Source organism: Lynx canadensis, chromosome C1, assembly GCF_007474595.2.
Source record: "Lynx canadensis isolate LIC74 chromosome C1, mLynCan4.pri.v2, whole genome shotgun sequence".
NCBI lineage: Eukaryota > Metazoa > Chordata > Mammalia > Carnivora > Felidae > Lynx > Lynx canadensis.
Genome location: NC_044310.1, coordinates 64,170,920 through 64,189,003, shown reverse-complemented (window position 1 = coordinate 64,189,003; position 18,084 = coordinate 64,170,920).

Genomic DNA, 18,084 nt, shown 5'->3' with positions numbered 1-18,084 from the left:
CAATACTATATATCTATATATCTATATCTATATATATTAATGTTTATTTATTTTTACGAGAGACAGAGCACAAGTGGGGGAGAGGCAGAGAGAGAGAGGAGACACAGAATCCAAAGCAGGCTCCAGGCTCTGAGCTGTCAGCACAGAACCCAACGCAGGGCTTGAACCCACGAACCATGAGATCAAGACCTGAGCCAAAGTCGGAAGCTTAATGGACTGAGCCACCAAGGTGCCCCTCTTTCAATACTATAGATTGTCTTCAATCCTGCCTACTGACTCAGACTTTCCAGTCATTGGAAATTTTGCTTTGTAATCTGAAAGTGAAATTGGGGGAAGGTCTCCAGTTTAACTTCCTTCTTTACTTCCTTCACATCTACTTCTGTTTTTTTCCCCATTCCATCCTGTCCTCACCCCTTTCTTGGAGATTGAGTCACTGACTCCATCCCTTCTTCTGGGATATTGCTTAGCAATGAACTCACTCTCCTTATCCTGCAATCTTCCTTTTCATGGATGTGATTTCCCTTATGTTTTATAAGATGTTCAAGCTTTCTCATCTTAAAAACTCAAAATCCTCTGTTCCCTTTTAAACACGAATATAGAAATGCTATATAGAGTTCTTTTCTACTTCATAGCCTATTATTTTGAATGAATAGATAGCATGCACTGACTAGGCTTCCCTGCCCTGTATTCATTTGCGAACCTTTCCGCGAATCTGTCTTCTGCTTCCACCACTGCCCTGGAGCTATTTTCTTCACTGATACAAGTGATCTCTTATTTTGCCAAATCTGCTGGAATTTTTCTGCCTGTGCCTTTCTTATTTCTCCTTACTAAGGAACAATTGTTGAGGACTCCCACTTTTAGAAACGTTTCCTCCTCTGCCTTCGTGGTGTTGCTCTCTCCCCAAGTTTTCTGCACTCAGCCTGCCCTTTGCTGTCTTCTCTGAGTGCTTCTCTTTTAACACCATGCTACAGTGGTTCTGCAGAGTTCTGCCCTCAAACTTTTGAGATTTAGCACTGTCTCTGAGTATTTTCATCCCCATCTGTGGTTTCCACTATTCCTGCTACATCATTGACAGCCAAATTTCTCTATCTCAGAATCTCTGAGTTCCAGAAATGCCCCCTTTGTACTTGAAAGCCCTGCAGGAATTCAAACTCAGCATAACTCAGTTTATAATCTCTCACTATCACCTCACTACCGAGCTCTTCTCTATTTTCTTTTTCTCAGTTTATATTCTGAATCCCTTCTGAATAGGCCCAGATTATAAAGATATCTGTGTAAATGTTCACTGTAAGCACTGACGGCAGAAGAGGCTCCTAGTAATCAGCTGGGCAAAATGACATACTCTGTGGAGGTCGGTTAACCTTTCATCCCAGTGCTTGCTCATTGAGCCCATGGGTAAAAAGAAAGTGGTTATGGTGGCCAGAATGGAGACTATGCCTGAGCTCAACAAGCTGAATTTCTCCATACCAAGGCTGATCTGGCTAATGCTACTACTGAGTAGTGCCTAGTCTACCAACAGCTGAGACCTACATGAAAATCCAGTGACTAATTGGGTTGGTGCCTCCATTCCTCAGCTGAATGGTAATAAGTTGATTATATATTTAAAAAAATTTTTTTAATGTTTATTTATTTTTGAGAGACAGAGAGAGACAGTATGAGTAGGGGAGAGGCAGAGAGAGAGAGAGAGGAAGACAGAATCTGAAGCAGGCTCCAGGCTCTGAGCTGTCAGCACAGAGCCTGATGCAGGTCTCGAACTCGTGAACCGCGAGATCATGACCTGAGCTGAGGTCAGATGCTCAACTGACTGAGCCATCCAGGCACCCCATAGGTTGATTATACGGACCATCATAGAGTGGGCAGAAATTCATCCACACTGAAATAACACTTACATTGGGTATGGATTTGTATTCTCTGCTCTTTAAGCTTCTGCCAGCATCACCATCAATAAATTCCAAAATCTTTATCTACCAACATGGCATTCTGCACAGTATTTACTCTGATCAAGGAACTCATTTCGCAGCAGAGAAATGCATCAGTGAGCATATATCCACAGAAGAAACTGAACTTACCACATATGCCATAACCTGAGAGTGGCTGACCTAATTGAAGATGGAATGACTCACTGAAGACTCCGTTATGCCACCATCTGGAGACAGCACTGAAAGGAGGGAGTTCTGTTTGACAGGGTGCAATTCAGGCTTTAATCAGAGACCACTACATGGCATTATTTCCCCCCATGGCCAGATTGCATAGTTCTGGGAACAAGGAGTGGAAACGGGAGCAGCTCTTCTCACTATTACATCTAATAATCCATCCACAGGATTCTGCTTCCTGTCCTGCCCACTCTGAGCTTTGCTCCTACAGAAGTCTTAGCCCTGGGGAGAGAAATGCTATGATCCAGAGGACACAACAGTGGTTCCATTGAATTTGAAGAGAAGACTGCCACCTGGCCATTTAGAGCCCTTGTATCACTGAACATGCCAAAAATAAGAGGCTACTCTACTGGCTGGAGTTGTTGAGGCCAATCACCAAGGGAAATGAGTAGCTGCTACACATGAAGGCAAGGGAGGCCATGTGGCACTCTTATTGGTTCCATGATCAATAGCAAATGTTAATGGAAAGCTAGAACCAAAAAAAAAAAAAAAAAAAAAAAAAAAGCAGGATGATTGAGGACTCAGTCTTCTGAACAAAGGTGTGAGTCACTCCACCAGATTAAAAGCTGGCCAACTCCACTTCTGGCTGAGAGTAAGGGGAAATATACAATAGGTAGAGGAGGGTAGGAAGCCAGACATCAGCTCTAGCCCATGGCCAACTACTGAAATGAGAATTGTAATAGCTTTACATACTTTCTCTTTGCCTGTTATATGTTTATGTATGCATGCTATTTCTCTTTCCCCACTTTTACTTCATGCAAGTCAGTGGTGCTTAACCTTATAATGCAGTATTTAGGTAAGAAAATATTCAGTGGGACTGTGATAGAATTTAAGGAGTCATTGATACAGTGTATACAATAACAGTTGTGACTGTGTGTGTCCTTATTTTGGGGAAGGGTGAGAATTTCTTCATTTGTACAAATAGCAATATCTTGTTAGATGGAAATACAGAGTTGCATCACTGTCGTACAGGTCTCAAATGCATGTAGAAGAGCGAATACCGAAACTAAGTAGCCAAAGGGGTATACTGGTCCCATTTCCAATTCCTTGTGTCTTAGCTCCAAATCTACTCATTATCCATCTGTGATGATGGAGCTGAACCCTTTAAGAATTTCTTTTGTAGTTACCATGATGTTAAGCTTTGTTGACAGAGAGTACTGGGGGAGCATGGCAGGAAGAAGGAGCTCCCTTCCTGTTTCTGGTGTGCTCCTCCCACGGCTCCTGCTGTGGGTGTGTGTGCAGGAGTGTGCCTGTGTTTTCTGCAGTGCCTAGTGGCTGGCAGCACAGAGTATCTTCCCTTGGGCAGCTTCATAGCAGACAGTTGCTAGTAAAGCACCTCTTCATGAACCTGCCTCCAGCAGCTTTGCAGCGGGCACGTATGGAGTGCATCTTCCCCCAGCACATGCCTTTGGGCATCTCCATTATGGGGTGCTGCTGGCAGGGCACCTCCTCCCGGGCAACTTTCCCCACACCCTTTCAGGTGGCTTTTCATGAAGGCATGGCTTCTTTCAGAGGATAGCTTTGCCCAGCACTCCAGAGAGCCGCTTTCCAGCAAGTTCCACTGAGATGACCTCTCAGTGAACCTCTCTGCCATCCAATGAGCCCCACTGCACCCTCTCCAATGGTGTATGGGCCTCAGCCCTGGAAGGGGTGGAGTTTTTCCTTGGGTCCCCTATCTCAGCCTGAGGGGTGGTGGCTACTTCTGATGCCTGGTGTTCTATTGTGTTGAGTTCTCTTCCTGTCTCACTAGCAAATTCCCCGTTGCTCTAATTCCTTGTTCAAATTACTACGTAATTTCTATCTTCTCATCAGACTTTGACTGACACACCTTCTCAAAGGAACCCAATGGCATTTAATGGTGAGATTCTCGGCCACAGTCATTTCAGTTGTTCAAATTATGCCTCTGGGTTCAAGGGAGAGTCCTCTTTCCTCCCAGAGAGCTGGACAAAAGATTGGAGCCCCCTCTTGCCACCTCCCTCTAATTCTGAAGGCTTCCCTGAGAAACTTCCACTGAGGGTTAAGAGATGGAAGAAGTACTTCCTTCTGACACAGTCTGGCAGCTGGACCCAGTCCCAGTGATACGCAGATGTATCATACATGTGGAAGCCATCCAATAAGGGTCTCATCGACTCTGTTTTAGAAACCCTGGTTTCTTCTGGCTCTAGGCAGCTGCTTCTTGCTCTTTGTAATGACTACATGGAAATGAAAAGATTCAGGCAACAGGATTTCTTGTAACCCTACCAAGAAAGAAGATGGATCGAAGGGGAAAAATATGTTAGAGGCACACTGGTGTAGGAAATATTCTAGTTTAGTTAGTTACAAAAATGCTTACAGAGTAAGAAGGCTGAATAGTACAGTAGTTAGGAGGCTGAGTTTTGCATTTCTGAAGCTGGTCAGTCTGATAAATGCACATTATGCAAGGAACAGAATAATTAAAATTACAAATAAGAAAATACACTTATAAACCAATAAAACTAAAGGTGGGGGAGAGAAATTGAGACTGAGATAAGAGAAACCAAATAGAAGGTGTAAAAACAATACATCAAACAGGTTAAAAAAAGCAGAATCCTGGTTACAAAGTATTACTGGGGAAAATGAATAAGAATTAAAATTTTAGATGTTGAAATGAGAAGCTTATTATTTCAAGGATGTGTTTGTGAATAAAGCAAAAGTAGAAAAAGGAAACAAAAATGTTTTAAAGTGGAAATAATGGAAGGAAATTTTAAATGGAATATAAAGAGTAAGCTAGGTAGCTGAAACAATTTAAAGGAAGATTAAAATAAAGCTAAAACTAGTCAAAGGAATATAACATTCTTTAAGTGCTAAACATTTAGAGAATGAAACAAACTAAAAATAATATGGAAAACAAGGGATGAACATTTTAAAACATGAAAAGAGCAACATTTTTTTACAAAAAGCAAATTACCTGCTTTTTAAGAAACACCTGACTTTTGTTACTATTATTCTCCTGATACTCAAGCATCCATGAATACTAGTAGATTGTCTCTGTAACTTTAATCCCCAAGGTCAGGTTTTTTTGCAGAGTACACCGTTGGAACTCCTTTAGGCGGAAAGCCAAAGGTAACAAGCAATTCAAACTGTTGAGCCTCTTTCTCCCAAGGCTTCTGGCTCCTGTGTCTACATGGCTTTTAACTCAGGTTGGGCATGGAAATAGGCTGGAAAGATACAAGCCTTGTCAGGGCCAGCCCTGTTGCCTGCCTCTGCTCTACAAGCAGTTGTGTGGATGTGCCCTTCACCAATTGTCTAGAAGTCCAGGAGTCAGTCTACAAATATATTGCCTGCCTACATGGTTCTTGGGGCTGAGGCAATTATGAAGCCTCCTTCCCTCTCTTCACCTTGCTGGCTGCAGCTCATACAATCATACCACTTTGCAGTATTTCTGGCCCCAAGGAGAAAGCAGATCAGTGGTTTTCAAACTTTTTGGCTACTCCTGACAGTAAGAAATACATATCACATTGTGACTCAGTACTACATATATATGTGTATCTACCTATATGGCTAAAAAAGTTTTACAAAATAAGAACCCTCCCTAACATCATACACTCTATTATTTTCAATCCTTTTGTATTCTATATTATAGAATTGTCTCAGGTGGGAGCCAGATCAATGGTTTTCAAAAATATTTTGCTTCCATCTGTAGTAAGAAATACATTTTACACTGTAACCGAATGTACACATATGTGTATGTATCTACATAATTAAAAGTTTTACAAACAGTACTGACATTCTCCAGAAAATGCAACTTCTAGTTTTCTATCCTATTATATTATAGTTTTATTGATTGCTTCCCAGTGATATCTGGCTATATACTTCCTACCAAGAAGACACAATGAAAGCATAGAGAACCACAGCCAAGAATAATGCCCAACAGGGTAGTAAATTATTACAAACATCTTTTGTGCTTACAATGCATTTTACTGCTCTCTGGTGCTGCTCTGATCTATACATTGTGTTATTCCTCCAACATTTGTCGAGTATGAATACCTTTTACGTGAATGGCACAGCCTCTGTCTTTAAGGCATTTATAGTAGGGGAGCCAGAAAACTGGTGAAGAGAGCTCCAGGAGAGATTCTAGAAGGTGTCATTGAATTAAGAGTAATGGTTGGACATATTTTTTTGCAAAGTGATAGAAATCCAACACAAATATGCTTAAGTTATAATTTTTAAAAAGTATTTATTTACATAACAATGTCCAGGAGAGGTTTGTCTTCAGGCTCAGCTTGGTCCAGCACTTAATGACATTCTAAGATCTATCTGTCATATCTGCTTCCCCTGGGATGGCTCCATTCACAAAGTGATTCCTCTTGTGGTAAATACAGCTTTAGCAGTCTCAAACCCTAAAGCACCTAAGCGGGGGGGGGGGAGTGTTTGCATCCCTGCATTGGGTCATGTTCTCATCCATGAACCGATGATTGTGTCTGGGAGACAAGATATTCCAGTAGGTTTAAGCCAGTCAGGGCCTATCCCTGGAGCTCTATACAGAGCGAATCCCTCATTAATGACATAGTTAAGAGTGGAGGGATTGGTTCTCCAAGGAAAATACAGGCACCTATGGCCTAAAAGGTGGGAAAATGGAGGCTGGGCTGCCAATGGCAGCAGGTGCTGAGCCAGGTGCCTCCAAGGGGCAGTGGGCAAAGGAGGCGGCAGGGTGCAGACAGGGGCAAGAGTTGGGTGGGACACACTTGTCTGTAGATGGGAACACAGGGGAGGGGCGGCGCTCAAGGTACAGAAAGCAGCATGAGCAAACCTGGAGCCACCTTAAGTCACCTGGTGTAGCTGGAGCTTCAGGTCACATAGGGAGGAGCTGTGTGAGATGACACACTGGAGCTAATAATGCAGGCGGTGGGTTCTGAGTCCAGGCTGCAGAATGAGACTAAATCTAGTCAGAATTCAAAAAAAGGTTCAGAGTGAAATTTATACTTTATGAGACTCATTTTGCCTTGGGGAACGAATGCATTGGAGAAATACAATCTTGGAAGGTCAAGGTGTCCAGGCAAGAGTTAGTTAAATGAGTAAAGAACAGGGGAGAGCAGTGCATAGGAGTGGGGAGGGAAGAGGGGCGGAATTGATGCAGAAGCTCGTGCTCTTTTTCTCATAATGCTGTGAAGTGAACTTTCGATTCTGTTGGCTTATGCAAAGTTGGGAGAAATCCTTTAATATTTAATTGACTTCAAAAAGATGAAATAATTCCAGGAAGCTTTACTTCTCAAAAGGGAAGAAAGGACCTGTTGGGGAAGAAACTACCTGTTGGGGGGGGGGGGGGAATAAGCCAATTTTATGTAATCATTATGCAAGTCTATCCCATCAAAGAGTTAAATTACTTTGCATTAAGTGAGGTGGAATAAAGATATTTGTGGCTCACCAGACAGGCTCCAGAGGCCTCCCTGGGGCGCTCTGAGCAGGATTCATCTCCCTGTCCCACAGAGCCTTGGGTTCAACTGACTTGCTATCAGCATTCATACATGCATCTTTATCACCCAGTAAATTATGAGCGGGAGGACAAAAACCTCTTCCTGCTGACTAAAACGATTTTTCTCTTTCCTCTCTTCCTCCCTTTCCCAAGCATCTCTACGTGAATCAAGGCATCATGGTAGCCACTGGAGACATGGAGTTGAATCCCAGCTGGACTAGAACCCAATCTCCTTGGGGTCAGGGCGGGTTCAAGTGTGGGGAGTAAGACATTTAATGACTGCTGTGAGAGGCTTTATACAGAATAGAATGGGAAGAAGGGCGCCTGGGTGGCTCAGTTGGTTGAGCGTCCAACTTAGGCTCAGGTCATGATCTTGCGGTTTGTGAGTTCAAGTCCCACTTCGGGCTCTGTGCTGACAGCTCAGAGCTTGGGGCCTGCTTCAGATTCTGTGTGTGTGTGTGTGTGTGTGTGTGTGTGTGTGTGTGTGTGTCACTGCCCCTCCTCCACTCACACTGTGTCTCTCCTTCAGAAATAAACATTAAATAAAAAATTTTTTAAAAAAGAATAGAATGGGAGGAGAGGTCAGTGCCATGTGGTGAGATCAGGAAATGCTTCATTAGAGGCAACACATAACAGGAGTCTTAAGGCTAGTGGCCAGAGAAGGTGGGCAGGAGAAAGGAAGGGCATTGAGTGGAAGCACTTATCAGGGAGGCAGATGTTGTAACATGGGGGAGGCCATAACAACATTGACATCATGGGTTTCTACAGATATATGTAGCCCTTTCTTTAAGGTGGAATAAACTGTACACACACACACACACACACACACACACACACAGAGGCACGTTTGGCAATAGTGATGGTTAATCTACGGTGAAAACATCTGGTTTTAAGGAGACAGGTTTATTATTACTAAATAAACCAACAAGATTTGTTTCTTTCCACAGTAGAGCCACTTACAATTAAATTGAGAACAAGGAATAATCCTATAGAAATTAAAACACTGATACTTAAAGTTATTTTGATGTTTTCTTTAAAAAATAATTCTTAGCAGAAGAAAAGTTTTTAGCATTCCTAGAACCCATAAAACATTGCTTATTTGTATAACTTTCATGCTTAACAAGCTTCAGTGACACATGGCTAACATCACCAAGTCCACATCTTCATTTTGGAATTCAAGGTCAGCAACAATAATAAAACCAAAAGGACACTGAGGTAGCTACTTTAATGGCAGAAAAATACAGACTTTAAGGAAAAGGCTTTATAGGGATAAAAGTGGTTAATACCAAGTGATAAAAAGTAATTTAACAAGGAAGATAAAATAATTAAAACTTGCACATCACAATAGCTAACACAAAGTGTTTGTAGACTACTGGAAGGAAATTCAATGTCATCCTGGAAGACTTCAAAACATTTCTCTATTATTATTTGAGTAGTCTAAAATTAGTAATATAAAAATTTGAACAACCCAATTAGCAAGCTTGATTTAATGGCATATATAGAAATCTGGACCACCAAAGTTTTAAAAATAAACATTCTTCTCAAGTACTAAGGAACACTTACACAACTGGCAAATGTATTATATAAATCTGACTATTTCAGAGAATTAGCATAATGTTGACCACAGTCTCTAACTATAAACAATTAAGTTTGATAGTAGCACACAAAAATTAGTAAAGACTATGTATTTGGATATTTTAAAATGTGTTTTATTTTATTCATTTTATTTTACTATTTGTTTTATTTTATTTTGCTTTCAAGGTGGAGATGTGTCCACCTTAAATTTTTTTTAGTTAAGTATAATTGGCATACAATATTGTATTAGATTCGAGTGTACACATAGTGATTCAGTGATTTATATACATTACAAAATGATCACCATAAGTCTAGTTACCATCTGTCACCACACACAAAAAAGTTTTTACAGTATTATTGACTATAGTCCCCATGCTGTATTTCCTTGTGTCTTATTTATTTTATAAATGGAAGGTTGTACCTCCTAATCCCTTCACCTATTTCATCCATCCTTCCACTTCTCTCCCTTTGGCAACTATCAGTTTGTTCCCTGTATCTGAGTCTGTTCTGTTTTTTCTTTCATTTGTTTTCCTTAAAAAAATTTTTTTAACGTTTATTTATTATTGAGAGACAGAGAGACACAGAGCATGAGCAGGGGAGGGGCCGAGATGGAGAGACACAGAATCTGAAGCAGGCTCCAGGCTCCGAGCTGTCAGCACAGAACCTGATGTGGGGCTCAAACTCACAAACCGCGAGATCATGACTGAACTGAAGTCGGATGCTTAACCAACTGAGCCACCCAGGCGCCCTGTTTTCTTTTTAGATTCCACATAAGTGAAATCATATGGTATTTGTCTTTTTGTCTGACTTATTTCACTTATTATAATAACCTATATCCATCCATGTTGTCAGAAATGGCAAGATATCATTCTTTTTATAGCTGAGTAATGTTTCTTTGTATATATTTATATATATATATATATATATATATATATATATATATATGCCATACTGTTTTTGATTACTATAGTTATCTGGGAATGTAATACTTCCAGCCTGGTCATCTTTCTAAAGATTACTTTGGCTATTTGGAGTCTTCTGTAGTTCCCTACAAGTTTTAGGATTATTTTCTAGTTCTGTGAAAAATACCATTGGTGTCTTGATAGGGATTGCATTGAATCAGTGGATTGCTTGGTAGTGTGGACCCTTTAACAATATTAATTCTTCCAATCCATGAACATGGTATGTCTATTTATTTGTGTTGTCTTTAATTTCTTTCATCAATGTTTTATAGTTTTCGAGTACAGGTGTTTTACCTCCTTTGGTTAAATTTATTCCTAGGTATTTTATTCTTTCTGACACAATTGTAAATGGGATTATTTCTTAGTTTTAAAAATATGATAAATGGGAAGAATGGATGGCTTTTTCTTATAGTACAATGCCTAATTTCAGACAAAACCCAGCATTGTCAAGTATCACAATAACAATTGTTGCAGCAAGAATCATCTATGGATGCTAAAATTAGCACTTATGTTGAGAAACAGGAAATTTACCTATTTAAAATATCTTCCTGCAAGATTCCTAATAATTATAAAGGGGGAAATAGTAATTTTTATAGTGGAGAAACTTGAGACATGACTCATACAAGTCAGGGTTTTCAGAGAAACAAAATCAATAAGATACATCTATCTATAGAGAGGTTAATTTTAAGACTTGGCTTATGTGACTGTGGAGGCTAGCAAGTCTGAAATCTTGAGCAAGCTGGCAAGCTAGGAATTCTGAATCTGAAATCTGGAGGGCAGGTAGCAAGTGGGAAACTCAGGCAGGGTTTCTGTTTCTGTGGGGGAATATTGCTTCTTTCTCAGGAACCTCAGTCTTTGTTCTTATCGCCTTCAAATGATTGGATGAATGCCCCCCCAACACACACAGACACACACACACAGACACACAATAGAGGGTAATCTGCTTTACTCTAAGTCTACTCTGATTGTCAGTGTTATGAAATCTAAAAAATATCTTCACAGAAATAGCTAGACTGGTGTTTTCCCAAACAACTAGGCACCATACTAGCCAAATTGACACATAAAATTAGCCATTACACTACCTTAATATAATAATCGAGTTTAGCATCACTAAAAATGAGACATAAGACATCTGTACCTCCTGATACTATACACTTAAAAAGTACAACTCATTTTAATGGTACTACATGGCCTTACTTTAAACTTAACAATCACTGAGTTCATTTAGCCCTATGTTGGATATAAGATCAATATACAAAAATCAGTGTATACTAATACAAACAGGTAGAAAATGAAAAAAAAAAAAAAGCAACTCCATTTATAATAGCACCCAAACCTATCAAATACCTAGGAACAGATATAAGAAAAGATGTGGAAAATCTCTATATGGAAAACTTCAAATTGGTTCATGAATTGAAACACTTGATATTGTGAAAATGTCAATTCTCCCCAAACTGATCATAGAATCAATGCAAACAATAGAAATCCCAGCAGGTTTTATTAAATATGGAAATGACACTCTGATTCTAAAATTGTATGGGAAATACAAAATGCCAAAGTAGTTAAAGCAATATTGAAGAAGGTGAATAAGCTGGACACTTTGTACTTCTAGATATCAAGATTTAAGAAGTTATAAATTAGATAATGAGGTAATGGTGCAAGAGTTAAAAATGGTACAGAACTCAAAGTGAAGAGACAATTCAACATATATATGGTAACCTGTTTATCGCCAAAGCAACACTCTAATTCAGTGGAGAAAGGGTGGTATTACAATAAAGGGTGCTGTACACGGATTTCCTTAACAGTTAGGGGGGAAGCTTACCCCTACCTCACATCATATCTGAAATTAATTTCAGATGGATCACAAACCCAAATACAAAAGGAGAAAAAAGATAGAAGAAAACATAAGAGATGGTCATGGGCTGGGTAAGAATTCTTAAATATTTCATATTATACATGAAATACAGACACATGGAATTAAAGTTATTAAAATTAAGAACTTTCAGTCATCAAAATATACCATTAATACAGTGAAAAGGCAAGCCATACACTGCAATAACCAAGGAGCTGAATCTACATTTAAAAAGAATTCCCATAAATAAGAAAAAGCATGACAACCCAACTAAAAGAATGGTGAAAAGCTTTGAATAGGCATGTCACAAAAAGTGGTACAAAAACAGTCAATAAGCATATGAAAAGATGCTCTACTTCCTTTTTTTTTTAATTTTTTTTAACGTTTATTGATTTTTGAGACAGAGAGAGACAGAGCATGAACGGGGGAGGGTCAGAGAGAGAGGGAGACACGAATCTGAAACAGGCTCCAGGCTCTGAGCAGTCAGCACAGAGTTTGATGCGGGGCTCGAACTCACAGACTGCGAGATCATGACCTGAGCCGAAGTCGGAGGCTCAACCGCCTGAGCCACCCAGGTGCCCCTCAACTTCCTTATTCATCAAGGAGATATAAATCTAAAGCCATGACAATTTACCACTATATAGCCGGCAAAAAGGATACATTTGTAAGGATTCCCGACACCAAGCACTGGTAAGTACATAGGGCACCTGGAGCTCTGCTATTGCTGGTGGGAGTGTCGAATGGTGCAACCACTTTGGAAAACTGGCAATATCTAGTAAGGCCCAGCACAGACATACCTGCGACTTAGCAATTCCACTCCTTGCCATACACCCAATAGAAACAAGCTCTGTGTCCATTGAAACGAATATACAAGAATGTTCATAACAACTGTATTCATGGTAGCCCTAAACTGGAAACAACCCAACGACCACCAATATTAGCATTGCTAATTCTAATGTGAAGTGATCCTATACAGCAATGAAAAAGAACCACTGCTATAGGCATCAACAGGGATGAATCTTACAAACATAATTTTGGCTGAAAGAAGCCAGACACAAACTATATAACATCTAATTCTATTTATATGAAGTTTAAAAACTGACAAAACGAGTCTACATTGGTGGATGGAAGAAAGTGTTCACCCTTGACAGGGAGGCTGACTGCAAGAGAGTATGAACGAACCTTCTGGAAATATACTATATTGTCATCTTAATAGTGGTGACACGGGTGGAAGGATGTATAAAATTTCATCACTCTATATACATACAGTTTGTGTACGTTATTGGATCAAAATACCTTGGCAAAAACTAGTCATGTTAAAAAAAAAGAAACCACCAAGATATTCTTTTTTTTTTTTTTTTAATTTTTTTTTTTCAACGTTTATTTATTTTTGGGACAGAGAGAGACAGAGCATGAACGGGGGAGGGGCAGAGAGAGAGGGAGACACAGAATCGGAAACAGGCTCCAGGCTCTGAGCCATCAGCCCAGAGCCCGACGCGGGGCTCGAACTCACGGACCGCGAGATCGTGACCTGGCTGAAGTCGGACGCTTAACCGACTGCGCCACCCAGGCGCCCCCCAAGATATTCTTCAGGAAGAAGAAAGTGAGGGAAAAATTGCCCTACAAGATACAAGGACTTATTATAAAGGTGTAGTAATTAAGACTGTGTGGTATTAGTACAGAGATAGACAATTTGATTAGAATGAAACAGAATATAGAGGACAGAAATAAATCCCCATATATATATATATGGAAAATTGATTGCTGATCTTTGGAGAAGAATGAATTCTTCAGTAAATGGTATTAGGACAATTGGTATTTATAGAAAACAAAAGCAAGTTCTACTTTACTTTGTCTATTATACAAAAATATAAATCTCTTACTGCCACAAGAGAGACAAAATTTTGAAAATTTTAAGAATAAAATATAAGGAAATAATTATTGATCAGGAACAGGGCAAGATTTATTAAAGAGGGTAGAAGAAGCTCTAATCACATACAAAGATAGGAAACATGACTACATTGAAATTTAAAACTTCTGTTCATTGAAAGTTACCATAGAGAAAAAGAAAAGATAGGCTACAAACTGGAAGAGGATATTTGCAAACATATCATCAACAAAAAATACTATCTAGAATATATTAAGAATTCTTGAAGAGAAAAAAGGAAAAGTGAACTAACCCACCAGGAAACTGGATGAAAATGGATAGGCATTTTACAGATGAGAGAACACTAATGGAAGAGAAAACATGCTAAACATAAGGAGAAAACAGGGGAATACAAGTCAAGATCACAATGAGACACAATTTACATGCACCAGAAGGGCAACATTTCACAGTCTGAGAATACCAACTCAAGTGTTAGCAAAAATGTGGACAACTACTGTTAGGAGTATGAAGTGTCCAACCACTTTGGAAAACAATCTGGCGATATCAGGCACATATGAACAATTTTACTCTATAGCTCAGCAATTTTATTCCTAGGTATACACGCTATATAAAAATTCTTACACACATGTACTAAAAAACTTTCCAGGAATGTTCATAAAAACATTGTACATTAGCAAAAACTGAAAACCCAAATGTTCACTGAAAGAATGAAAAAATAAGTTCTGGAATATTCACACACTAGCATTATACAATCATGAAATAAACTAGAGTTATATGCAAAGAAAATGGATACATCTTGGGAAGAAAAAGCAAGTTTTGTAACACTAGATACAATGTTAAGAGTCTTACAATGTTTGTTAATAGGTAAAACTAAATAACATTATTTATTGGTATATCTGTATATAGTGAAACTAGAAAGTAAGAGAATGGTAAATTGAAAATCCAAGAAAATAGAAGGAACACTCAGGTGGGCTTCAAGGATAGTGGTGATATTCTCCTTATGTCTGCGTCATAATTTGAATATTTATCACTTATTTAACATGTGTCAAATATTACATACACTGTGAATACAGTGAAATAGATTATTTCAATATTCTAATAGAAATTGCTATATATAGGGTTAAATTTCTGCTAGGAAGTACATGGTGACTGAAGGCAGAGAGACTCCAGAGACAGACCCTGTGGCTTCCAACCTGACTTTCCCACTGATTAGCTGCATCACCTTGGGAAAGTTACTCATGTGCCCTGTGCCTCAGTTTTCACATCTGTTAAAGGAGAATGATGAAAGAACCCATTTATTAGGGTTATTGCGAGGATTAATTGCAGTGTTACATGTAAAGCACTTAGGGGATGCCTAGGACATGGCAAAACATGTGTTGACTCTCATCTTCATTGCCTTAGGGCCAGACACACAACTTCTCTTACTCTCAGTTTATTTATCTGCACAATGGGATAATAAGACTTTGTGAAGTTATATATACATATATATATAACTTATAGCACATGACATTGTGCAGGCCACCCTGTAGATATTCAGTAGCTAAAATATAACTTCTAAAATTTTGATTCAATCTCATGGATTTCCTATGTTTGGTTTAAAAATTAAAGAAATAGTCTCATGATAAAGAATACAGATGCTATGCTTGAGATGATTTATGTACATAGCAAGGAATTCTTTTACATGTAGTTAGACATGGCATTTACTAGATTTTCCCCAACATCCCAGTTGGGATTGTTTGAAACCCTGTTATAAAGTGTCTTTCCTAATATTTTATGAAATAACCTTTTGTGATTACAATAAACATTTTGAAAATGTAGGAAGCTCTGTAATCCTGTCCGTTCAGAAGGAACAATTCTCTTCAGTTCCAGGTAGTGTCTTCTAGGTGTTTTTCTATGCTTTTAAAAATGAAACTGAGATCACACAGTTAAATACATGTGTGGAAGGGTAGACAATGAAAAAAAATGGATTCCATTATTTCACATGTTCAAGAAGGTAATGACTATGGTTCCTTGTGGAGGCACCCTTTGGCAGCCAACTCACCTTTACTGACTTGATTCCATCTTGCCCTCTCTTGTAACCAGGAGGTAACTGGACACCAGATGCTGGCCAGGTGGTGACTCAAGATGGCGACTGGGCTGCTCCCGCTGGGGCACCTTCTCTCAAGAGTTCTCTTCTCTCCTCACATTCTGGTAGGGATAAAAACATTTGGGATCTGCTTCATGGAAGCAAAAGGGTTTTTGGAGTTCTTTGTTTGTTTCATTTTGATTTTAAGATAAATGTACACTTAATTGTTATAGACTCTCAGAAATCACCAGTTGGATTCCCAGCAGCTTTAGGAAGCTGTCAAGTTTAACGCAGGCTGTAACTCATCTCATTTTAGCCTCCTTTTTGTAGTTGAACCAGAGAAGTTAGAGCCCAGGCTGCCTCTCCGGCTTTTTATGTATGATATAGCATTTGTCAATATTAAATTAATGTGTGCTAAGAGCAGCTTGCTAACAGTGAGAACACAAAGCTTGCTGAACTTCACTTTGTCTGTGTGTTCAGTACAGCCAACATACAAACCTAATGATCCAGCTACATTATCCTACCCAAATCTAGGTCAGTTCTGTTGATTAAAATGTTATAGGTTTGAGGACTGACCCCTGTAAAAACTCACTTAAAATTTAACTACTTCATCACTTTTTCTGTCTCCTATACTTCTCAAATGGAAGAATATATACCAATACCAATCCAATGGGCCACCATAAGAGGTCATCATCAACAACAGACATTTATTGAGCGCCTACTGGGTGCAAGGCACTGTACTAGGCAGGGGGCTACAAAGACAAAGGAAAAACAGTCCCTGCTCTCAAAGAGCTTACAATCTAAAGAGACTAACAGGACACATACATAAAGAGACAAGGACAATTCAAGGTAGCATATAATATTAGGGCACTGAGTAAAAACAAACACAATCACAGCCTTTTTTTTTGCTTTTCTATGGCGGCTCAATACCCTGAGTAGGTAGGGATGAGTGGGCTAGAATAGAGGGCTTCCTCCTGCTCGTTTTTTAAGCCTATAGACCCTCTCTCATCTCTTTCCACTCCAAAGTATTTTCTGGATGTCCTAGAACCTAGGTAGCGGATTCACTTTTCCCCCCAAGGCCTAAGTATTATAGTACTCTTTGAGGTGGCCTTCTGATAAGGTGACCCACTGTCCCAGTTTACCTGGGACTTGTCCTAGTTTTAGCACAGAAAATCTGTCCTGAAACTTCTCCCCTCCCTACTTCCTCCAGCCTGGGGGAAACCAGGATGGTACTTCTGAAGTACCCAGTCCCATAGCCAGATGTAGTCGTCCCACCTGCGATGGTCATTGCCTGGCAGGGCCTACCCTGAATCTGGTCCCCAAGTAGGTCTCTAGTTTAAAAACCTACAAGGAATACCTTAACAGCCTCCAAAGACTGCTGGCTTAAGAGCCCAGTGTAAACAAAAGAAGACAATCAGGAGAGAATGACAGCAGAAAGATGGAACTGAGGTTCAAGAGAGAAGCAGGGAGGATGGAAGGAATCACTGGATCAGGTATGACATATGACATATGTTTGAAGATCACCTCCTAACACTGTAGAGAGCATAGGGATCTCAACGTAAATCTATGTAATACTCTGAATCTTCACTCCAGTGGACTCAGAGTATATTTCCAAAATGAGGTCACTCCTACATAAGGGCAATATTTTGTGGGGTGTTAAAAGGTACCTCTGTATTCGAATCACAGTGCATTAATCCTGACCGAATTCCAATGTGTTCCTTTCACTTGTACCTACCATTCATTTAGCTTCCAAGTCAGTAATTTTAACTTTTGAGGTGAGTTCTTATTTCAGAATGAGGTTATATCCTTCAATTTTAATGTAATTAAAATAGATCAGTATGGAGACTATTTCAGCAAACAAAGGTAATCTGTCTTGAGAGGCATTGTTTGGAATCTGATACACATACACATACCTGGCAGTAATTAAGGATTCCAAGAGACCACACACAAATTTCTCTTTCAGGTGCAGTATTTTGTGTTTTGCTTTCATTATTTTTTGAAGAAAAGCTCTCACTCTGAAGTCTTAGGACCTTGGAAGTTCCCGAATCGCTCTGGTTTTATGTCTAGCCCTTAGGTTAGCACATACCAGGGTTAGTGAAGCACAGGGACTTAGTTACCCAAACACCATTAACCATAATGGAAATCACACAGCAAAGTC